Raw genomic sequence first — 25,496 nt, forward strand, 5'->3', positions numbered from 1 at the left:
CAGCGTTGCATCCAATTATCAATATATAATCGCACTACTCTTTTCCTACTGGTAAGCAAGGAATAATTTCATACTCCCTTAGCTTGTGATCGTAACTGGCAAGTAGCAATGCCTGACTTTATTGGTAATATCAGCTTCCACTTACGAGCCTCTAAGCTCCTGAACTGTTTACGAACTGTGCCTTTTAAACTTGTGTCTATTGTTGTCTCTGAGCCCTTGCTTCACGCCACTACTTTCTTTACAGATGGTTCAGGAAAAAACAAGTAAAAGCAGCTATCGGGTGGCAAGATGCCATGCAAAACAGGCAACACGAAATCCAGGAACATTTTAAAACTATGCAATAGATGCAGTTAGGTGCCCTAATATTGGCTTTACACACTTTACATCCTCACCAAGATGTAAATATAGTAAGTGATTTTGCTTATGCGGTGTATCGTATTACTAATTTAGATCTTGCACATGTAGAGGCATTACTAATAAATCCCTACTAGCTTTGTTTCTTACAGTGCAAGAGCTCCTCTGTGCCTGTCCTCACCATCTTTATATCACCCATACTCGCTCTTATCCCAGGTTACCTGGTCCTTTATCAGAAAGGAACGCTCAAGCCAATGCTCTGGTACAATGACAAATGTGGTTTGCAGATTTTTCTGCATTTTTGTGAGCTCAAGCTGATCATGCTTTTCTCATCAGAATGCCTGCAGTCTTAAACAGCAGTTTCATTTGAAACTTGCTTAGGTTCGCATGATTATTAAAACTTGTCCTGATTGCTAACAACGTTCTCTCTTTCCTTTTTCCTTAGGGCTTGGTGCCAACCCATGAGGTCTGCTGCCTAATGCTATCTGGCAAACTGATGTTACTTAGATACTGATGTATCCACATTTTAGATGTTTTAAATTTCTCCACATTATCATGGACACTTATACAAGTTTAATACATGCTACTCCCTGGACCAGAGAAAAAACTAAAGATGCTATTGCTCATTTGTTTAAATCTATTATGAATTTAGGCCTTCCACAAACTATAAAAACTGATAATGGACATTGCTATCTTAGTGCTCAACTTGCACATGCAACTTCGGCACATACAACATAAAATTGGCATCCCCCATAACTCAAACCATCAGCCCATTATTAAACAAACTCATTAAACTCAAGTATATCTTAATAAACAAAAAAGGGGGATTATGGGGCTCTTTTCCTTGAGAACAGGATCTGTCATTGGAGAATCAACCAGCAATGACAGTGATGACTGGGAAGGCATCTGACATTACTTGAGGACAGCTAAAGAAATTGGATCACAAGACAGCTATCCAGTTTGCCACCTGGAAGCCCCTGCGACTGCAGAGAACCAGTTTCTTATGTATCTGGCGGTAACTGGGGAAACTTCTGAGAAAGTAAGACAGACGTGGATGTTAGGATGGCTGGTAATTCTTATAATTCTTGTCCTTTGCCAAGTGGGATCAGCTCAAGAACATATTTATTGGAGTCATGTTCTAAATCCCTGTTTTTAATGTTATTACATGATGTGATGCTGACCCACCCCTGTCATCTAATAACATATCTTGGACAAGAGGTTGATGGATGACCCTGTCATATCCCTTAACTGAAAATTTGAGATGGATTAAACTTAATAACTCCTTGATTTTATTGTAATAATCCCCCTCTTTGTTCTTCTACAGTTACTCTCATTCCTCAGGAGTCTGTTTACTATCAGCCCAAAAGGGATGCTAAGCTTGCAAATTGACCTTTATTTCTGCTGTTACCACTAATCTTACTGAGGCCTCTAACGAAGCTACATAAGCACTTGATCTTCCTATATTTCCTCCAAATAGGGACTGGCAATATAAGTTTGAGGCTGTCCAGTGGTCTCCATGCAGACAATCTGTACCATACCAGGTGCCTCTGTTTGATAACGGCACTTTACTTGATTGGAGCCCCCATGTTTATGTCTGCAAATCAGGCTATTGAATTTGGGAGTCCCTCTAATAGTTTTATCATGTGGTCAGAGTATGGGCTTTCAGGACCAAATATTACAACCAAAAGGGAAACAAGCCTTAAGCCCTGCTCATACCCACAGTTGGAGACAAGGTCTTCCTTTTCTGAACAGGTTCTTTCACATCATGAGTACATTACTAGTGATGACAACTGTACCCTCTCTATGCACAATAATGTTACTGATGTAGTCTTGGTTTGTACTATGCAGCCTTATATACTTCTGTTTGGGCAAGGTGTTCCTAACATAGAACAGAATCAATCCTTTTATAGTATTACAGTCTTCCAGTAGCTGGTATGCTATATCTTTGTCTCATCAAAATGTTATACAGTTAATTATAGCTTATGTTATGATCTTGATATGGTGAGCAGAATTGTGGCTGCCTATAAATTTAACCCAGAACTGGAAGGAGATTCTGCCTTGCAGTTATTTAGAAAAGCACATCTGCAAGGGGCTTATCATACCATTTGTCTTCTCAAATTTTGATTCTTGAATATGAATTAAAGAAACAACTTGAAGAATGGTCACAGCAATTATAAGCAAGTATTCCTCAGCAATTATAAGAAGGCTTTCAATGGTTAAACCCAAACACTTGGTTGTCTGGGTTAAACATACTCATTTGGGTGATGGCTGCTATACCTAATCTTTTTTGTATCTGTTGCTAGGCATTTGTAGATGGCTCTGTGCTGCCATCCAATGCATCTATAACCAGGGAAGAACAATAGAAGCTTACCTTGCATTGAATAGTCTGCTCTAAGAATTAAAGAAAGGGGAGATGTGGGGGGCACACGGAAACATATTCAAGCTTATGTACATGGCATTTGAGGTCAGGGCATGCAAAAAATATGAGGCACTGTGTATGTTATCTGTGCATGGAAATGAAACTTCTTGACCCTGAAAACAGGACAGGGAGTAGAGTATGTGGTGTGATAAGAATTGCTGAAAACAGCTTCCTGAGCATGCACTTTGAGTGTGCACAAGATCACAGATGCCTCAGCAACCCACCTCAAATTACCACCTAGTGGACTTTTGTAGCTAATACAAGTCCTTTCAGTAAATACTTGGTGGACAGATGCTGAGGTGGACTCTCTCAGAAAAGCCACTCTCTAGCTCAGCTGGAATTGTCTGAGTACTTCATTCTCAGCATTCACTGCAAGCTATAAGCTCTGCAACAGTTAGAGTAGCTGAACTCATATTAGACAAAATAGATAGACTTTAAGACAAAAAACTATTTTACTAGAGATTAAGGTCATTTTATAATGATAAAAGGTATAATCCATTAGGAAAATATAGCAATTATAAATACATATAATGTATTATATATGTATACCTAACAACAGAGTCCTAAAACACGTAAAGCAAGACAGAAGAAAAAGAAGAAATAATTCAACAAGGATATTTCAATATCCCACTTTCAATAATGGAACAATTGAGGTATAAGATCAACAAGGAAATAGATAACTTCAAGAAATATACACACCAATTACATCTAACAGACAACTACAGAACACTTCCCCCAACAACAAATACGCATTCTTCTCAAGCACACAGAAACTTCTCCAGAATATGCTAAGGTAAACACAATACTTGATAAAATTAACAGGATTAAAATCATGCAAAGAATATTCTGCAAATTCAATAAAGAAAAATTAAAATTCAACAACAAAAGAAAATTTGGGAAATTCATACATATATTGAATTAAACAATACACTCCTGGGCCAGGCACAGTGGCTCATGCCTGTAATCCCAGCACTTTGGGAGGCTCAGGGAGGCAGATCACTTGAGGTCAGGATTTTGAGATCGCCCTGGCCAGTACAGTGAAACCCTATCTCTACTAAAAATACATAAAAAAAAAAAGGCAGGCATAATGGCATGTGTCTGTAATCCCAGCTACTCAGGAGGCTGAGGCAGGAGAATTGCTTGACCCCAGGAACCAGAGGTTGAGGCAAGCTGAGATCATGCCACTGCATCTCAGCCTGGGTGACAGAGCTAGATTCCATCTCAAAAAGAAAGAAAAACAAAACAGCGCTCTTAAATAACAAATTTGTTAATGAAGAAATCACAAGGTAAATTAGAAAATACTCAGAAATAAATGAAAATGAAAATACAAACACTTATGAGATGCAGCTAATGCAATGCTTAGAGGCAAATGTATAGCTAATGATGTCTATATTAAAAGAAGAAAGTTCTCAAAGCATTTTAAGAAGCTAGAAAAAGCAGAGCAAATTAAACCCAAAGGAAGCAGAAGGAAGTGTACCAGAAACTACTGTCCCTTCTTGAAAAACAATTGTTTTTCTTCTTTTTCCCCCTTCCTTCTATGCTGGGCTTTTAGCAATGTTTAATTCATTTTCTTTGCTTAAAGAACTCCAGGAACTAGACTTGAAAACTAAGTGTAGAATCAAGGTTGTGGAACATTCCTCCCCAAAAAGAATGCTGAGCAGTTAATCTATATTTCTGTTGGAATCAGGCTAATAGCCATCAAGATCAGACATGCTTACCTAAATATAGCAAACCCCTGGGCATAGTTTCTCCATATTCCCCCACCACACCATAAAAACCCTCCAGCCAGCTTGAAGAACTGAGATAGTCTCTGCAACACTAGTCTGCCATCTCTCAGGTTATGGCTCTTGAGTAAGTCTGCTTTTTCTCCCACCAACTCTTAACTCTGGAGTTTGAATTTTGACCAACAACCAGCCAAAGCTAGGTTCAGTTACAAAAGAAAATAATAAAGATTGTAGTAAAAATAAATGAAACAATATAGAAAAACAATAGAGAAAATCAACAAAAGTAAAAGTTGATTTTCTGAAAAGATAAACAAAATTGCCAAACTCTGGCTAGACAAAACAATAAAAAAGGGGAGAAGACACAAATCGGTAAAAATAAAAAATGAAAAAGAGTATCTGTCAAAAAGACAGACAACAGTGTTGATAAGGATGTCGAAAAATTAGAGTCCCCATACATTGTTGGGCTGGTGGGAATGTACAACAGTACAGCCTCTTTGGAAAACAGTCCTTGAAATGCTAGGCATAGGCTTACTATACGATTCAGCAATTCTACTTCAAAGTTTACCTCCCCTCCCACAGAAAAATGAAAATATATGTCCACAAAAACTTGCACATGGATATTTGTAGCAGCGTAACAGAAAAAATAGAAAAGGTCAGGTGTAGTGGCTCATACCTGTAATCCCAACACTTGGGAGTCTGAGGTGGGAAGATCATCTGCAGTCAGGAGTTTGAGACCAGCCTGGCCAACATGGTGAAATGCCGCCTCTACCAAAAAAACAAAAATTAGCCGGGCATGGTGGTGCATGTCTGTAGTCCCAGCTACTCGGGAGGCTGAGACGGGAGAATCACTTGAACTCAGGAGGCAGAGGTTGCAGTGAACTGAGATCATACTACATCACTCCAGCCTGAAAGACAGATCAAGACTCTGTCTCAAAAAAAAAAAAAAGGAAAACAACACAATTGTCTATCAACTGATAGCCATACAATGGAATATTATTGGACAATAAGAAACAACAAAATGCTAATACATGCTACAACATGGATAATCCCTGAAGTCATGTTAAATGAAAGAAGCCAGACACAAAGTTACACAATGCATGATTTTATTTATGTGAAATGTCCAAAACAGGCAAATCCTTAGAGACAGAAAGTAGCTTGGTGGTTGCCTGGGAATGGGTCAGGGAGACAGGGAGCAGAAATGGAGAATGATTGTTAATTTGTATGGGGTTTATTTCTGGGATACTGAAAGTGTTCTAAAATTATATTGTGATGATGGTTACACAACTTCAAGAATATACTCAAAACAACTCGTGTATAATTTCAATGGATGAATTTTAAAGTGTGTGAAATGTATCTCAATAAAGACATAAAAAATAAATACAAGTATAACCAATGTTAATAAAAGAAAAGAACAGTTGACAAAGGAGCATAGAGCAAAGGGCCGTAATCTAAACTGCTATGTGTGAGGGGGTGGGGGGCTCTGAGATGAGGAGGGTTCAAAGAAAACATTCCCAAGCACATAACCTGTGAAAGGGTACTTGAGGGTAACAGGCAGTTATTCTTGTAGGCCAAAAGGGGTGAGGAGGATGGTAGCTGCTGAAGATTGTCTCACACTAATAGATGAGCATATTTGAAGATCTGAGGACAAAACACAGAACGTGGCGCACTCCACCTGGAACAGCTAGACTGAAGGAGGAAGTGGTTGGAGAGGAGGCAAAAGCCAAGTAGGGGCCAGGACATGCAGAGTCTCACACACCATGTTAAGAATCTTGAAATGATCCCAGTGGAAAATAAGAAGTAATTGAAGCATTATAAACAGAAAAGTTACATGATCTGATTCGGAGTGGAACATAAATGTAGATTGTCATGAATAAACCAAAGGAGATCACTTGTGGGGTAATCTGAGAAGCCCAGATAAACAGAAAAAGGTGATGAAGAGAGGCTGGGTGGTTATAAACAAATTAGTCCGAATTTGATGATAGTTACCAAGATTTTAGCTTGAGTCATAGGGACATAGTGATTTTATTTATTGAGACAGGAAAGATGGCAAAGAGGGAAGTTTAAAAGGTTAAAAGAGGGCCAGGTGTGGTGGCTCACACCTGTAATTCCAGCATTTTGGGAGGCTGAGGCAGGAGGATTACTTGAGCCCATGAATTTGAGGCCATCCTGGGCAACATAACAAGAATTATCTCTACCAAAAAAATTTTAAAATTAACCAGGCATGGTTGAATCCAGCTGTGGTCCCTGCTACTCAAGAAACTGATGTGAGAGTATCACCTGAGCATGGGAGTTCAAAGCTGCAGTAAGCCATGATTATATCACTGCACTCCATCCTAGGTGACAGGCTGAGACCTCATTCTCCTCCAAAAAATAAAAAAATAGTGTACAAAATGAGAATTTAGTTCAGGACAGGCTGAGTTGGTCTTTCTAGGTAATTCAGGAGTGACATGTGAGAAGACAAGGACATAGCGAAGATAGCTGGGAGAATCCACATGCCTAAGGGATGACTAAAGAAGGCGGAGAGGAAAAGTAGAACTGAGAAAGAATGTTCAGAAAGGAGAGAATATTAGGGAAGTAGGTGTCTTAGAAACCTGTAGAATTTCAAAAAGGAGGAAATGATCAACAGTGTCAAATGCAATTGAGGTCAAGTGAGATGAAAACCAAAAAAAGAATTCTTTCAATTAGCATAAAAAACATGCTGCAAATTCAGGAGAGACATACCCATGAAGTTGGAGGTGGGTCAAATTGGAGTAGACTGATTGAGGAGGCAGCTGGAAAGAAAGTGAACTGAAATGGTAGTTAAAAAAGCCAAGGTTTTAACTACTGGAGAGAAATGACGAAATTAGGAGAATGAGTTTCTTTGTTTTTGAAACAAGAGTGACAGATGCGTATTTAAATGTTTATGCAAAGGACCAGTATATAGGGAGAAGTTGGCTGGACAGAAAAAATAATTAGTAGAGCAATTTCCTTGAGAGGGCAGGAATACATGTGACTAAAAACAAAGGTAAAGAAATTGGTTTTAGATAAGGGAAATTGATATTTCCTCCTTTCTTCTTATTAGAATGAAAGTGAAGAAAGTCTGGATGAGGTCTGCGTATTAGTCCATTCTCACATTGCTATAAAGACATATTTGAGACTGGATAATTTATTTTTTAAAAATGGCTTAATTGACTCACAGTTCCACATGGCTGGTGAGGCCTCAGGAAACTTACAATCATGGCAGAAGAGGAAGCAGGTACGTCTTACATGGCAGCAGGTAAGAGAGTGTGTGTAGGAGGAACTTGTTAAACACTAATAAAAATATCAAATCTGGTGATAACTTAATCACTATTCCAAGAACAGCATGCAGGAAATCTCTCCCATAATCCAATTACCTCCTACCACGTTCCTCCCTCAAAACCTGGGGATTACAATTAAAGACTAAATTTGTGTGGGGACACAAAACCAAACCATGTAAGTTTGTACTGACTTAGTGCTGTTAAATCGAGGGACTTCCTGAATGAAAGTTTCTCTTTACAGACAAGGTGGAAGATAGAGACTTTTTGGAAAATAAGAAGTATTGTTGAAGAGTGGTGGAAGCCTGAGGAAGATGAAAAATATTTGAAATAGTAAGTTTGAAAATGAAAGAATGTGGTAACTTGAGTAACTACTTGGCAGCCTTGAGGGCCTAGATAGGACTGAGGAGCTGTGTCTGATGATTTGACATTGGTTGGTCTGGGTGATTTTATTCAGCAGTGTCCAGCTGCCCATATCCTTGCAGTCGGGTGAACAGTTGGCTTAATCAGAGGTTGTGATTTTGCCACATGGCTATTTGTAGAAGCGTAAAATGGTAAGTAAGCGAAGGAACTGATGTGTAAAGGATCTAAGTTAGATAGGAAAATAGGACCATGAATGGGTTAATGAATAGCAGAAAATATAATGATCAAAGGACTATAGAAATGTATAAATTTGGAGAGAAGGCATACTGTGAATATATGAGAGTGGGATATCTGAATTAACAATATCAGTGGTAGAGGGGGCAAACAAAGTTGAATTTTGGCTTGTGTAAAGAGGGAATCAAAAGAGTCTTAGTCTGTTCAGGATACTGTAACAGAATACCATAGACTAGGTAGCTTATAAATAATAGAAATCTATTTTTCACTGTTCTGGCGACTGAAAGTTTGAGATCAAAGTGCTGATAGATTTGGTGTCTGGCGAGGGCCTGCTGCCTGGTTCACAGTCAGCTGTCTATTTGTTGTGTTCTCACATGGCGGAAAGGACAAGGAAGCTCTCGAGAGTCTCTTTTAAAAGGGCACGAATTCCATTCATAAGGGCTTCAATCACCTAATCACCTCCCAAAGACCCCACCTCCAAAGACCAGCACATCAAGGATTAGGTTTCATCATACAACCTTTGGGAGGATATAAACATTCAGTCTATAGCAAAATGCTATAGTTTTGTTCCCGATTTTGACGTCAAGAAATACAAATTTAAATAAAGCCATGTTCAGATGTCTTTTTCACTTCAGACTGGCCAAGATTAAAATGTTTGATACTACTATGTTGGCAACAATGTGAAGAAACAGGCAACCTTGTTTATACATTGCCAGTAACAGCTTAGATTAATATAATCTTTAAGAAGAGCAAGTTGACAAAATCAAAATTAAAATGGGCATGCCCTGTGACACAGGAGTTTCACTTGCAGAAATTTTACCTAAAAATAAATTTACATAAATAAAAATTGTCAGATGTATAAAGTTATTTTTTGAAACAATTTGTGCAAGTAAATGATTGGAATCAGTCTAAATTCCCTTGTATAAGCAAATAGTTAAATAAATTATGATATATTCATATGATGGAATTAAAAGAACTCATACAAAATAAGGATGTTATTTTATGTTAATGTGGAACAAATTCTAGCACAGTTTTTAAAAGAAGCAGGATAACATGTGCAGTATGTGATTGGTTTTGTAAAAGGAGGAATAAAAGAAAAAAATGTATTTATATATATATATATAATTGAAAATACACAAAATATTTATAGATACCCTAGAAATGAAAACATTTTTCACCTTTAAAAAGAGGAATTCAGTTGACCGGAAAACAAAGGTAGAAAATTTGTCCACATAACTATTTTTATACATTTTGATTTTATAAACATACTATTAAATTTCTAATTCAATTAATTAGTTAACTAATATGCATAGTTAATTACATATTTTATACATGTAAACCATTGGTAGACTTTAATTCAGAATTTTGTTCTATAAATCACTGTATGTATATATTTTAAACAAAAGATAACAAAAAATATTAAAAAATATTTTTAAGGTATAAAAAATTATTATAACTGATGTTTTCCTATACATCTGCAATTTTTTTATACCTTAAAAAATGTAAACAAAATAAACAAGTAAAAACACTTTCCTATGTGTTTAAAGCACCTGTTGGTTGTTTTCTGATACTTAAGGTAAATTCTTTCACAACTGAAGGTCAAGACCTCAGAGAAAACTCAATATTTATCCTTCTACCAGGTGAATGCTGCCTTCTGTGGACAGAAGACTTCTGTTCTTTCACACTACTGCCACTTTGACATCCACTGCCCACATAATGCACTTAAATTCCTCAGCCAGCTGGGTGCGGTGGTTCAGACCTATAATCCCAGCACTTTGGGAGGCCGAGGCAGGCAGATCACGAGGTCAAGAGATCGAGACCATACTGGTCAACATGGTGAAACCCTGTCTCTACTAAAAATACAAAAATTAGCTGGGCATGGTGGTGCATGCCTGTAGTCCCAGCTACTCAGGAGGCTGAGGCAGGAGAATTGCCTGAACCCAGGAGGCAGAGGTTGCGGTGAGCCAAGATCACACCATTGCACTCCAGCCTCGGTAACAAGAGCAAAACTCCGTCCCAAAATAAAAAAAAAATTCCTCAGCCCACATTCAAAGCTCTCTATAATTGAACACTCCTCCCCCTGTTCAGTTATTTGGCTGAATAATGCTTATAGTTCATTTATCATGTTTCTGCCAAAAGAACTTCTTCATAAGTTCTTGAAACCCAGACATTCCTAACCCCCCTGGCTTCTTTCTTGCTCCTGTAAAATCTCCCTCATTGTCTTGCTTACTCTTTTCTATGAACTGTCTTTGCACTTACCAGCTATATCACTCATTTTGTCAGTTAATGATATACCCTTCTACATTGTTATTTACTTCATTTGTATATGTATTTCTTGAGAGGATGGAGTCTCACTTTGTTGCCCAGACTAGAGTACAGTGGCACAATCTTGGTTCACTGCAGCCTGTGCCTCCTGGGTTTCAGCGATTCTCCTGCCTCAGCCTCACAGGTAGCTGGGATTACAGGCATATGTCACCATGCCAACTTAATTTTGTATCTTTAGTAGAGACAGGGTTTCACCATGTTGGCCAGGCTGGTCTCAAACTCCTGACCTTAAGTGATCCGCCTACCATGGTCTCCCAGAGTGCTAGGATTACAGGTGTGAGCCACCGCACTTGGCCCATTTGTATATATCCTGTATTTTCAACCAGACTGAATATTTCTAGATACACCTTCTTCAACATCTAGCACAGTTCAATAGAAAGGACATGTCTAACATTACTGGATAAATGAATTAAAAAGTGATGAACAAATAAATATTTTCACATTCTTGATTATAGTGACGATGATGCAAGTTTATCAGAAGTCTTAACTTCCATGTCCACATCTTGCCCATTTTCACTCCAAAAGAATATGAGACATAACATGATAATGCATCCTGGTGAGTAACCTAGGCAACCCCAGAATGCCATCCTTCAGAATATTGGGTACCTGCTGTTTCTCATCCTATCATGAAACTTCCTGTAAAAATAAAGAAAGAGGCATTACTGTGTGGCATCCTTCTTTGCTTTCATCGATGTGAACTTTATAATATTAAAATGGTTCTAGAAATTTAGATATTAAAAATATTTTGAAATTGGTTATACATTACACACTGAAGTACAAAATAATTCGGTGTATTTTCCAAGTGGAATGGTCAGAACAATCACTGTGATTGCTATTTTAATTTTAGTCTCTTCAATGTATAATTAAGCTCATTTGCTAAGGACAACTAACACTTGTTAGGCAATTACATTTACAGGGTGCTTGCATGACTCATTTATACCTATCAACAAGGTAAGATAGCAATTGCCCCTATTAACATATGAAGAACTTAGAGGTGTTAAGATTTACAATAAGTGCTGAAACAGAAAACTGTTCACAGGTCTTATGATTCCAAATCTAAAATGCATTTCATTATTCCCTTTGGGTTTCAAAGGAAGAGCTTCCATTGAATATTAAATTTAAGATCAGTAATAATCAGTTAATTCATTCTCTGTGTTTCAGGCCCTTAGATAATCTAACCTCCTCCTCCTTTTTTTATGAAAGAAGTTATTACCATCTGGCACAATATTTAATAGCACAATTTCTGGAAGTAAATAACTGGGTTTGAAGCATTATTAGCTATAAGATGCCAGGGAAGTTCCTTAACCTCTCTGTGATTCAAGTTCCTAATCAAGAAATCGATGCAATAAGAGCACTTGTCTCCTGGGATTTATGTGAATTGTAAAGTGCTTATCACAATATCTCATTAGTCATTTTTCAAAATATTATTTATTATAATTATTTTATTTAATATGACTCCCCTTGAATTTTTAATATTTATTGGTTATCTATGTACAATGCACTGTGCCTGGCATATTATCTATGTGTCTCATTTACTTCTCCAAATATTTAATCCTGCAAGATAAACACTATTATTCCCATTTTACAAGTATGGATACAGATACTGAAGTTGAGAGTGCATTAGTAGCACATCTAAGTTTATGCCTAAACTTGTTTAGCTTCAACTCTTGCTCTTTCCATCTGTCTCCACTGACTCTTGGGTTGGACAAATGAACTGAATTTCAAATGGGTCTTAGTTTGATAAAGGCTTGGAGATGGTGTGTACAATGTTCCCTACAGACAGAGAGTTGTACTCCCCCAGGATGGGATCAGAGCACATTTGTGCTCAGACAATGCACAGACTGAATTAGGACTACACCTGCTGCCCAAGTATGGTCCCAGCAGGAAGTTTGCTGTTCATCTCAGCTTCTCTGATAATTTTATGCAACTGCAGTGAGCTACTGCTTTGGGACAGTGATTCTCTTACTCTTAGCTGAAAGGAAGATCAATGTGGGAGATAAATTTATGCCAAGGGAGAATAATGAGCTTATCACCTCCTTTCCTCCTTTCTGCCTTCATCGAACACATACAATTCTAGAAAATCTACCGGATTAAGAAGAATAAAATCTAATAAATTTAGGTGTCTTATCTTTTATTTAATAATAAAATCTAATCGACTTGACTTGTGAAGAGTTCTGAAGGGGGTAGGAAAAAACATAACCCACACAACTATAGAAATAAGAGCAGATATTTTTCAGAGCATGAGAACAGATTGGAGGTAATAGGAGGTTTTCTTTGGATAGGTTTAGGAATTAATATTACAGTGGGTTGACTGGGCACAGTGGCTCATGCCTGCAATCCTAACACTTTGGGAAGCTAAGGCAGGAGGATTTCTTGAGCCCAAGGGCTTGAGACAGCCTGGGCAACATGGCAGAACCCTGCCTCTACAAAAAGTACAAAACTTAGCTGGGCTTGGTGGCATGCACCTGTAGTCCCTCCTACTTGGGAAGCTGAGGCTGAAGAAGTCGAGACTACAGTGAGCCATGATTGCACCACTGCATTCTAGCCTGAGTGACAAAGTGAGACCATTACTAAAAAAATATATATATATATATAGTGGGTATAAATCATGGTCTCTAAATGTAGGTGTTCAACAATAAGTGCCTTCCTATATTTTCTTTAAATTAGATTAAATCTGACCTTGAGTTTCTATGTCACATATTTGACAAGAATCTGAATTTCAGTCTCACCTGTATTTCCCAAGGTAGTTCCAGAGTATATGAAGTGCCTGGTCTACAGTGCCCAGAAGATGGAGAAAATAATCTAGCCTCTCCTCTATTAAGGTTACCATATACACCTCTATTGACGAGGCCCATGAATCTTTTCTCTGGACTATTGCGTGTCTGACACAGGAATCTTTGTCAAAGCCAAGAATGGCAATATATTCAAATTCATCCTTAGGTACATCACACAGCCATCCTCTTCTACGACCCCCTGAGGAGGTCTTGTCTCCTCAGGGCACCAACATTAAGAGTCAGGCTATCTCTGCTTGTTCCACTCCAATCCTCCTATCCTCTAACTTGTTTCACAATCTTAAAATGCCCTTCTTTCTCCCTTCCAATTTCCCTTGTTCCTTTCAAAGGTGCTCCCTTCTCTTTTGGTTGTCCTCAAAAGCTCCCTTCTCTTTTGGTTCTCCTCAAAAGCACTACTTCTTCAATAAATTTAAAGAAATTTTGGAAACAACACTGAACAGCAAAATTTCACTGTATCTATCTATATCTATCTCTCTGTATCATTTTCTATTCACTATGTATAGAAAATAATTTTCTATTTACTATGTATATGGTGAATATAAAATTTCACTACATCTAGTTATAATTATTTTTGCTTATAATTACTATAAATTATAATTATTTATATTTATTTTGTAGAGATGGGGTCTCTCTATGTTGCCAGGCTGGTCTCAAACTCCTGGCCTCAAGAGATCCTCCCACCTTGCCCTCCCAAAGTGCTGGGATTACAACTGTGAGCCACTGCACTTGGCCTATGTCCACTCTAAAATATTAGGTGAATACCAGCATGGTACAAAATTGTAGATGTCACATGATAAACTGTTATTTAAAGTCTTTGTACAAATTTCATATGTAGAAAATTAAAAATCAAAAAAATACATCAGGCCAGATGCAGTGGCTCACACCTGTAATTCCAGTGAGATGGGCAGATCGCTTGAATCCAGGAGTTTGAGACCAGCCTAACCAACAGGGAAAAGCCCCATCTCTATGCAAAATTCGAAAATTAGATAGGTGAGTGGAGTGCATGTGTGGTCCCAGATACCTGGGAGGCTGAAGTGGGAGGATCACTGAGCCCAGGGAGGTTGAAGTTACCGTGATTACACCACTGCACTCCAGCCTGGGTGATAGAGAGAGACCCAGCCTGGGTGATAGAGAGAGACAAAACATTTGATATGTTTTTCCAGTTTTTGTACTTTGATTTTTTTTTCTTTTCTCAAAAAAGAAAAAAAAAAATCAAAGTACAAAAATTGGAAAAATATATCAAAATGCAAATAGTTATTTTCCTCTTTAGACAAGTTTTCATTTAATTTTTTTAACATTTGTTAGTGTTACAGTAGGTATTGCAGGTAAAGCTCAAAGATACAACAGGAGCCTAGAAGAAGAAGAAGCCTGTAACTTTACCTGAGGAGCTTTTAGAAGTTTTCAAGAGATTTAATTTGAACTCAGAATGGCAAAATGAAGCAGCATCAGATTCCAAAGTTCACCACATCATGAAGTAGACTGGCTTTCCATGTAAAGGGCTCAACTTGTATCCATTTATTCTCTCAGATATTGTCATAGATTTAGTCCTTTGGGAAGCAAACATCAAGACAAAATTAGATATGCAAGAGATTTACTGGGGAAACTCCATTAAAATGACAGAGGAGAAGGAGCAGCAGGACTCAAGAGAACGGCCTTTCAGACACCTGTGAAAAGAGAGCATATGTGGAGGATTTAGTAGGAGGAGCCTCAGACTTCACTGCCATTGTGAGAAAGTCTAAGCCACACCTAAGGGGAGTCCAAGGGCAAAGACTGCCTATCAGAGAAGTTTTGCATCACATGGGGCAGGAATGGCCTCCTCACAGACACTCCACCAGGTTCAGTCACAGGTTAGAAGCATTCCTTGGAAGTTCATGACTCAGCTTTAAAAATGTAAAGTTCCAAAGGTGTGGCAAATGGGAACTATTATCTAACAATCCCTCTTGCTGCAGGATTTCCTGGAAATCTTAGTAATATTTCCAAAGTCCATCCTTTGCATTGTGAAGATCCACACTCCACAGTTCAGGGGCAACCCCTTTATGGTTTTTGTGGACTTTTCTACCTGGGGGGACATTTAGAAGAGGGATATTAATGGGATGAACTCCAGTTCCCATTGTTGCAGTTGGGCTCTGGATCACAACAGGTACTTATATTCCCCCTCCTCCACTATCCTCAATCCCATTTACAATAGCTGCAAATATCAATATCTATATCTATAAACTATATCATCTCAGAGTATGTTTAACCAAGGAGGTGAAAGGTCTCCACAAGGAGAACTACAAAACACTGGTTAAAAAATAAATTATAGACGATACAAACAAATGGAAAATCATCCCATGCTCATGGATTGGAAGACTCAAAATTATGAAAATGACCATTGTGTCCAAAGCAAACTACAGATTCAAAGCAATTCCTCTCAAATTACCAGTGTCTTTTTTTACAGAATTAAAAAAAGAATCTTAAAATTCATATGGAACCAAAAAAGAGCCAAAGCAATCCTAAGCAAAAAGAACAAAGCTGGCAGCATCACATTTGCTAACTTCAAATTATACTATAAGGCTATAGTAACCAAAACAGCATGGTTCTAGTATGAAAGTATACACATAACCAATGGAACAGCACGGAGAACCCAGAAATAATATTAATTACCTGCAACAAACTGATCTTCAAAAAAGCAGACAAAAACATGCACTGGGGAAAGAACACCCTACTCAATAAATGGTACTTGGAAAATTGGATAGCTACATGAAGAAGAATAAAATTGGATCCTTATATCTAACTATATACAAAAATTAACTCAAGATGAATTAAAGACTCAAATGTAAGATCTGAAACTCTAAAAGTTAGGAGAAAGCTTAGAAAAAACTCTTTTAGACATTGGCTTAGGCAAAAAAAAAAAAAAAAAAAAAAGTAGGACCAAGGCTCCAAAAGCAAATGCAATGAATAAATAAATGGGAGTTAATTAAACTAAAATTCTTCTTCACAGCAAAAGAAATAACTAGAAGAATAAATCGACAACCTACAGAATGGGAGAAAATATTTACAAACTATGCACCCAGCAAAGGGCTCATATCCAGAATCTACAAGAAACTCAAACAAATCAGCAAGGAAAAAATAATAATAATTCTATTAAAAAGTGGGCAAATAACATGAGTAGACATTTCTTTTTTTTTTTTTTTTTAATTTTTTATTGGATTATAGGTTTTGGGGTACATGAGCAGAGCATGCAAGACAGTTGCGTAGGTACACACATGGCAGTGTGCTTTGCTTTTCTTCTCCCCTTCACCCACATTTGGCATTTCTCCCCAGGCTATCCCTCCCCACCACCCCTCCCACTGGCCCTCCCCTTTTCCCCCCAATAGACCCCAGTGTTTAGTACTCCCCTTTCTGTGTCCATGTGTTCTCATTTTTCATCACCCACCTATGAGTGAGAATATGCGGTGTTTCATTTTCTGTTCTTGTGTCAGTTTGCTGAGGATGATGTTTTCCAGATTCATCCATGTTCCTACAAATGACACGAACTCATCATTTCTGATTGCTGCATAATATTCCATGGTGTATATGTGCCACATTTTTCCAATCCAGTCGATTATCAATGGGCATTTGGGTTGATTCCAGGTCTTTGCTATTGTAAACAGTGCTGCAATGAACATTCGTGTACATGTGTCCTTATAGTAGAACGATTTATAGTCTTTTGGATATATACCCAGTAATGGGATTGCTGGGTCAAATGGAATTTCTATTTCTAAGGCCTTGAGGAATCGCCACACTGTCTTCCACAATGGTTGAACTAATTTACACTCCCACCAACAGTGTAAAAGTGTTCCTTTTTCTCCACATCCTCTCCAGCATCTGTTGTCTCCAGATTGTTTAATGATCGCCATTCTAACTGGCGTGAGATGGTATCTCAATGTGGTTTTGATTTGCATCTCTCTGATGACCAGTGACGATGAGCATTTTTTCATATGATTGTTGGCCTCATATATGTCTTCTTTCGTAAAGTATCTGTTCATATCCTTTGCCCACTTTTGAATGGGCTTGTTTGTTTTTTTCCTGTAAATCTGCTTGAGTTGTTTGTAAATTCTGGATATCAGCCCTTTGTCAGATGGGTAGACTGCGAAAATTTTTTCCCATTCTGTTGGTTGCCGATCCACTCTAGTGACTGTTTCTTTTGCCGTGCAGAAGCTGTGGAGTTTCATTAGGTCCCATTTGTCTATTTTGGCTTTTGTTGCCAATGCTCTTGGTGTTTTGTTCATGAAGTCCTTGCCTACTCCTATGTCCTGGATAGTTTTGCCTAGATTTTCTTCTAGGGTTTTTATGGTGCCAGGTCTTATGTTTAACTCTTTAATCCATCTGGAGTTAATTTTAGTGTAAGGTGTCAGGAAGGGGTCCAGTTTCTGCTTTCTGCACATGGCTAGCCAGTTTTCCCAACACCATTTGTTAAACATGGAATCCTTGCCCCATTGCTTGTTTTTGTCAGGTTTATCAAAGATTGTATAGTTGTTTGTATGTTGTGTTGCCTCCGGTGCCTCTGTTTTGTTCCATTGGTCTATATCTCTGTTTTGGTACCAGTACCATGCTGTTTTGATTACTGTAGCCTTGTAGTATAGTTTGAAATCCGGTAGTGTGATGCCCCCCGCTGTGTTCTTTTTGCTTAGAATTGACTTGGCTATGCGGGCTCTCTTTTGGTTCCATATGAAGTTCATGGTGGTTTTTTCCAGTTCTGTGAAGAAAGTCAATGGTAGCTTGATGGGGATAGCGTTGATTCTGTAAATTACTTTGGGCAGTATAGCCATTTTCACGATATTAATTCTTCCTAACCATGAACATGGAATGTTTCTCCATCTGTTTGTGTCCTCTCTGATTTCGTTGAGCAGTGGTTTGTAGTTCTCCTTGAAGAGGTCCCTTACATTCCTTGTGAGTTGTATTCCAAGGTATTTTATTCTTTTTGTAGCAATTGCGAATGGCAGTTCGCTCTTGATTTGGCTTTCTTTAAGTCTGTTATTGGTGTATAGGAATGCTTGTGATTTTTGCACATTGATTTTATATCCTGAGACTTTGCTCAAGTTGTTTATCAGTTTCAGGAGTTTTTGGGCTGAGGCAATGGGGTCTTCTAGGTATACTATCATGTCGTCTGCAAATAGAGACAATTTGGCTTCCACCTTTCCTATTTGAATATCCTTTATTTCTTTTTCTTGCCTGATTGCTCTGGCTAGAACTTCCAGTACTATATTGAATAGGAGTGGTGAGAGAGGGCATCCTTGTCTAGTGCCAGATTTCAAAGGGAATGCTTCCAGTTTTTGCCCATTCAGTATGATATTGGCTGTTGGTTTGTCATAAATAGCTTTTATTACTTTGAGATACGTTCCATCGATACCGAGTTTATTGAGGGTTTTTAGCATAAAGGGCTGTTGAATTTTGTCAAATGCTTCTCTGCGTCAATTGAGATAATCATGTGGTTTTTGTTTTTGGTTCTGTTTATGTGGTGAATTACGTTGATAGACTTGCGTATGTTGAACCAGCCTTGCATCCCCGGGATGAATCCTACTTGATCATGATGAATAAGTTTTTTGATTTGCTGTTGCAATCGGCTTGCCAATATTTTATTGAAGATTTTTGCATCTATGTTCATCATGGATATTGGCCTGAACTTTTCTTTTCTCGTTGGGTCTCTGCCGGGTTTTGGTATCAGGATGATGAGTAGACATTTCTTAAGAGAAGATACACAAATGGCCAACAAACATATAAAAAATACCCAACATCACTAATTATCAGGGAAATGCAAATTAAAACCACAGTAAGATACCAACTTATTCTGCCAGAATGGCCATTTTTAAAAGTCAAAAAACAATAGCTGTTGATATAGATACAGTGAAAAGGAAACACACACTGCTGGTGGGAATGTAAATTAGTACCATCTCTATGGAAAACAATATGGTGATTTCTCAAAGAAATAAAAATAGATCTACCATTTGATCCAGTAATCTCACTACTAGGTATCTATCCAAAAGAAAATAAGTCATTATATCAAAAAGATACCTGCACTTATATGCTTATCATATCACAATTCACAATTGAAAAGATATGGAATCAACCTAGGGGCCCATTAACAGATGAGTAGATAAAGAAAATGTGGTATATATATATCACATACCATGGTGGTATACACACACCATGGAATACTACTCAGCCATTAAAAAAGGATGAAATAATGTCTTTTGCAGCAACTTGGATGAAACTGGAGGCCACTATCTTAAGCGAAGTAACTCAAAAATGGAAAACCAAATACCATATTTCTCACTTATAAGTGGGAGCTAAGTTATGGCATGTAAATTGTACACAGTGGTATAACTGACACTGGAGACTATTATCTCCAGAAAAGGAATAGTGGCAGGGGGGTGAGGGATCAAAAAATTTGCTTATTGGGTATACTACACAACAATCTGGTGACAGGTATACTAAAAGCCCAGACTTCACCACTGTATATCCATGTAACCAAAAACTGCTATATTCCTCAAGCTATTAAAATAAAAATTTAAAAATAAGTAATAAATAATACATTCCTCTTGATATTAACTATTGTCTCTGCAGATCTTGGCTATTTACCAAGTGGCATGACCCTAACTCTTGTTCTTGCATTGTCTGAGCCCATAGTAAAATACCCCTCTTAGGCCAGTGTTGCTGCATATGTTAATCATATTTACAACTGTCATGGAAGAATCAAGAGATATCCAATTGAATCATGTGGGTTCCAAATGTATTACTCCATGCTCCTGCTATGTAAAAGTAGCCCTACCTCCTCTTGTTGATTAGAGGCAATTACTCTTCCCAAAATGGTGACTTTTTTCATCTGGTGGTCCCTGGACACAAGGAACCCAAAGTACAAACATAGCTTGCACATTAATGAGATCTTTGTTGTGTCCCTGGCAAGAAAGTGCTCCCCTTTGGGAGTCAGAATCACTAAATTTGCATAGCCTAGAGTGTGGGGACAAGAAACACAAAGTGTTTCTATGGGTCACTGAGAGTGATAATCAGTAAGGTCACTCCTGTTTTCATCTGTAAGTTTCCAGACCTATGTAGTCTTTCTACTGGAGATACAGCACCATATAGAGGTCTATGATTACTGCTTATGTGGAATACTACACAATAGCATCCTTTCAAGTGTTTCCATTAAGCTGGTACTTCAGCTGTGTATTCAGTAATCCATGTCAATGCCCATCCAGCTGGCTGCATGGGATATAGAATGTATGGTATATAACACAAATGTAGGGCCCCCATGAACATGACCCTATCTCACATCTCATTTGCTGAAAAGTGTATTCTCTTGTTGAATGCAATGTTTTTTGTTGTTTTTCTTTTTGTTTTGAAACAGGGTCTCACTCTGTCACCCAGGCTGGAATGCAATTGTAAAATTATAGCTCACTGCAGCCTCAACCTTCCGGGCTCAAGCAACCTTGAGGTGGGAGTCCCACAAGTAACTAGGACTACAGGCACATGCCACTGCATCTGGCTAATTTTTGTATTTTTGTAGAGACAAGTTTTCATTAAGTTGTCCAGGCTGGTCTCAAATTCCTGGGCTCAAGAGAACCACCCACTTCAGCCTCCCAAAGTGCTGCTATTATAGGCATGAGCCACCATGCCCGGATGAATACAACGTTATATGGAATGTTGAACCTGAAAATTTGACATTCTGTAAGTCCCCAATATGGGTGCTGGTTGAGGCTCTATGGCAGAAAAGGTTAATCCACAGTTAAAAGATCTATCCATATAAGAATGAACTGCAGGCCCTTCCAGGCTTCCAGGGGTGCAAGGAAGTTGACTTGTCATTAAATAAGGGATTAGTTGTCCTAAGAAATAATGTCAACTTGGTAGCTTAGTATTGGTCTCTGTAGGATATTTGGAGGTGGCAATAGGTAGGTAGACTTCATAAGTAGGAATTCATGCTGTTAAGCCTATATGTTGCCTCCATCACTGCCACCACAGCCACTCAATTCACATCCATTGTGACAGTTCTGGGGTAACAAATGACCACGTGATATGGCTTCGATGTTTTGTCAGCTCCAAATCCCATGTTAAAATGTGACTTCCAATGTTCAAGGTAGGTCTAGTGGGAGATTTTTGGGTCATGGGGACAATCTCTCATGAATGGTTTGGTGCCATCCCACCGTAATGTGTTTGAGTCCTCACTACTCTGAGTTCACGTGAGTTTTGGTTGTTTATGAGTCTGGCACCTCCTTTCTCTCTCTCTTAATCCTTCTCTCACCATATGATATGCCAACTCCTCCATTGCCTTCCACCATGATTGTACTTTCTTGAGGCCACACCAGAAACAAATGCCAGTGCCATGCTGCTCATACAGCCTATAAAACTGAGACAAACCTCTTTCCTTTATGCAGCCTCAGGTATGTCTTCATAGCAAAGCAAAGTGGATTAACACACCGAAGTTGGCTAACATCAGCTGATTAAGTTCTTTTGCCAACTTGGTCAGTGCAGTGCCCCTTCTGTGACTGGTTCTATCCAGTGTGTGTTAGATATATAGATATGTGTATTTCCTGGCCACTCCCATATGCCTATCCACATTTCTCTACCCTGGACTTCTTTGTTTCTGATATTCCTGTCCTTTTCCTTCAAGGCCCCTCACCAGATGACCAGATCATTGACCACTGCCCAGGAATCTATTCATAGTCTCACCTCAGGCCACTTCCACACAAAGTGAATATCTGGGTATACGATTCACAGATATATGCTCTCTACTGTCTTTTGAGGCCTATCCCTGAGGATGACAGAAATGCAATCACTGTCTATTTTTAACTTGCACCTACATATCAAGGTGACCCATTCGTGAGTCAATCTAGAGTCTTTGCTTCCTCCTCAGCTGGTTATACAGGACCATCCCTATGGCATAAGTGTGAAATAAAGGAGGGCACAACAGAAAATACACTGATTAACATGGAGGTCTGGGCTACCTGCTCATGAAGCCAAATCTGACCTCTGGTTCTAGCCAGGCTCAATATTGGGCTGTTTTTAATGATGGACTGTACTGGACCAAATGACTCATATGACTCAATTCCAACAAAATTCAGCTAATAATCAGCAGTTCTGGAGATGGCCACATGGCACTCTGGGACCAAGCATTCTGTTTCAATAAGGCCCAGGAATATAACAGGAGTTATTTTTCAGAAAATGTGTAATTCTCCACTGAGGAGGGTATGGTCCTACTCCAGAATTCCAGGGTCCTTCATCTAATGGTCTTTTGGACTGTATTTGCACTTAAACCTGCTACAGAGTCCTTACCTGTTCTGGGTCCCATTCAATACTCGCTGGCAGGCTGGATGTGGGCCAGAGAAGTGTTCTTAGGTTTGAAGTGTTTTGTCTTCACAACTCAAAGAAGCCGATCAGGTGCTATCTTTACTTTTTTGTAAGAAGGAATGCAAGATGCAGTGGTTAGTCTTTTATTTCAGAGGCGATGCCCTATCACATGCCTGACTATCCTCCGAGAATCTTTACTGAAGTGCCAGGTTTTTGAATCTTCACCAGGTTCTCTTCTCACTCTCAGGAGTACATGTGTCTTACCACCAAGGCCTCTAGTATGCTAACCAGTTCTTGCTCATTCTGCTCTTTTGGCTTGAGGGAACTCTACAGTCATTCTCCAGGATGCATATGGTTTCCCTAGGGACTAGACATGATAGATAACACTACACTGCAGCCTTTGGGACCTTACTGGTTCACAACCTCAGCCAACACCAGAATAAAATTATTGTTTTTGATTTACTATCTTGGCCAGGAGGGTAAGGAGGGGTCAGTTTCAGAGACTTCCACTTGGCTTCCCTGCTATGACAACTCTAACCCCACAAGCCAAGGAGCCATTGCGGTAGTTGCTCCAATTGCCAAGAGTTTTGTTCCTTATCATTAATTTGATAACCAAAAAACGTCTACAAACCCAATGTACACTAGGCGTTAGCTAGGTCTCCATTTATCACCTGTCTCCCATAAGTTTCCATTCTAACAGTAGAATCATCATCATGCTTTGGGTCTCTGGGTACTAATATAAACTCAGGATCTATGCTCAATAGTTCTCAAAATATCTGTTTACCCTCTGTTTCCCAATGTACCCGAGTAAATGGCTGTAGGCAGTGCTGTGCTGATAAGTATTTTTAACCACTAGCTCAGGGGCAAGGAAAGTGAGAGGGGAATATCCTCTTTCATAGTGTTTGCTAATTTCCATGTATAAATACTCCTACCATGACAAATTTCAAACTTCTTTCAAATAACTGGAAAAAGGTGCAGTTAACCCTGAACCAGGTAAGAGACAGCTCCAGCACACCACTCACTAGATTTCTTTGAGGGAGAACTTCAGCGTTTCAGAGTCCTTCCCTGACAACCCAACCATCCCTTTATTCACTGAGTTCTGAATCTGAAAATTGGCTCAAGTTCAGGAACGGAGCCAAGCCCTCAACATGCTTTTCTTCCATTCTCACATTCTTCTGATTAAAGATATTATGTAGCATCCTTGTTGTTTGCCCATCAATTTACCCCTAGGAACATCATGTTCAATTAAGCATCTCCACAACTCTCTGTGGGTCAAGCTCCCTTGGATGCCCCTTTTACTTACCAATTGTTTTCGTAATTACAGTTGTCTGGTTTCTACTGACTAAGCACTGAAAACCAACTCCTCTATTATTTGGGGGCTCTGTCATCCTATTGCCATCAATGAACCAACCTCTGAACCTAGCTCTATGGTTGCTTCTCCTTCCATCATCTCTAGTCTGTAGGGAAATCCACAGCTAAACTTATTATTGACACTGTGCCTTCACACAGCACATCCCTGATGGCCTTGTAAAGATGGTATCCTGTGGGCCCTTCTATGGAGCCTAATCCTCAGGTGAGTCCAATAGCCTCACAAAGTGTATGTATGCCAGGGTGCCAACTCCTTGAGCCTTTGTATTCCTGCCTCTATTATTTGCCAGGACAACTCAGGCATTTCTATTTCACTCAGAACCAACACTTTCTCCACTTTCTCCAGGTGCTAAGAGTCACCCTAGAAGTAAATTTGTCTCATCCTCTAGCGTCTTCGCCAGAGATCAAAACTGTCTCGAGAAAGGGCCTCCAAATCATTGAACTCTTGCTTATTCAGTCTTATGTTGCTGATCTCTTAATCAGGCACCCTCCAAACCCAATGCATATTGTCTTGTCATCTGCTAGGCATGACAGCGAACACTTGAATCTCCCTCGTGACTGTAACCTTCTCTTCTTTCTCGGGCCCCAGCTCATCTCTATCCAGGTTATGTTGATATTCAATCCTCAGTATATTGCTGGCAGCCAGCAGAAGAGGTGGAGGGAATCTTCTGAGGGGTCACCTGGTGACAGGGTAAGGCTGCATTGTTTGCTCACATTGGGGAAGTTCTAGCTCTTGTTAGGGAGAGGCCAGCTACCCCATCAGGCTCTGGGTTCAGAGGAGTATGGAGGGCCACTTCTTTTTCAGGGTATAGGCCCCACATGTTTCTGTCCTGTATTTTGGTGGTCCCAGGTTTTCCCAATCAAGGTCTTGACCTTAGCAAAGGTCAAGCCCCGACCCTTCTGGGCTGAGCAGTTAAAATTCACAGGAGCTCTGCAATTCTAACTAATGAGGCCTGAGCACACTCCTCAGCTGTGCCCACTCCTCAGCTGTGTCCACTCTTTACTCCATGATCTAAGGGCCAAAGAGGCCTGCTGACTCTCACGCATAGACTTTACAATTTACTAACGACTCTCATTTTTCACTCTCTCTCAGTATAAGTATAACTTATTAATTACCAGCCAACCTCCTTGTTCCTATAGACATTTTTCCACTCATGCCTTTCAAATGTCTGAATCATCTTACCATTAAGGGCATTTCTAGCCACCAGGGCTTTCTTCTGAATGAGTGTTGGTGAAAGCTTAGCCATTGGCCTCCACCTTGTGCCAGCGGTTATCCATGCCCCACCATCTACATGAGATGGAGTTCCCCTCACAACTAGACAGTGATAAGCCAGTC

The 25,496-nt window shown here is 39.1% G+C and overlaps 1 long non-coding RNA gene across 2 annotated transcripts in view; it reads right to left on the minus strand.

The window, feature by feature from the left end:
• The window catches only part of LOC144577977 (uncharacterized), a 178,342-nt gene extending 153,512 nt beyond the window's left edge, over positions 1–24,830 (minus strand). Inside the window, exons 1-4 of one of the 2 annotated variants that reach the window (XR_013522852.1) lie at positions 24,096–24,830; positions 22,778–22,894; positions 14,867–15,033; positions 11,301–11,330 (exon numbers count right to left, since the gene is read on the minus strand). This is a non-coding gene — a long non-coding RNA (uncharacterized LOC144577977). Of the gene's footprint in view, positions 1–9,850; positions 11,331–14,866; positions 15,034–22,777; positions 22,895–24,095 lie in introns of those variants that run through there. The other variant, XR_013522851.1, reaches the window with a different exon arrangement.
• Between the last annotated feature and the right edge of the window lie 666 nt (positions 24,831–25,496).

The sequence above is a fragment of the Callithrix jacchus genome, chromosome 10 (assembly GCF_049354715.1).
Source record: "Callithrix jacchus isolate 240 chromosome 10, calJac240_pri, whole genome shotgun sequence".
Classification (NCBI taxonomy): Eukaryota; Metazoa; Chordata; class Mammalia; order Primates; family Cebidae; genus Callithrix; species Callithrix jacchus.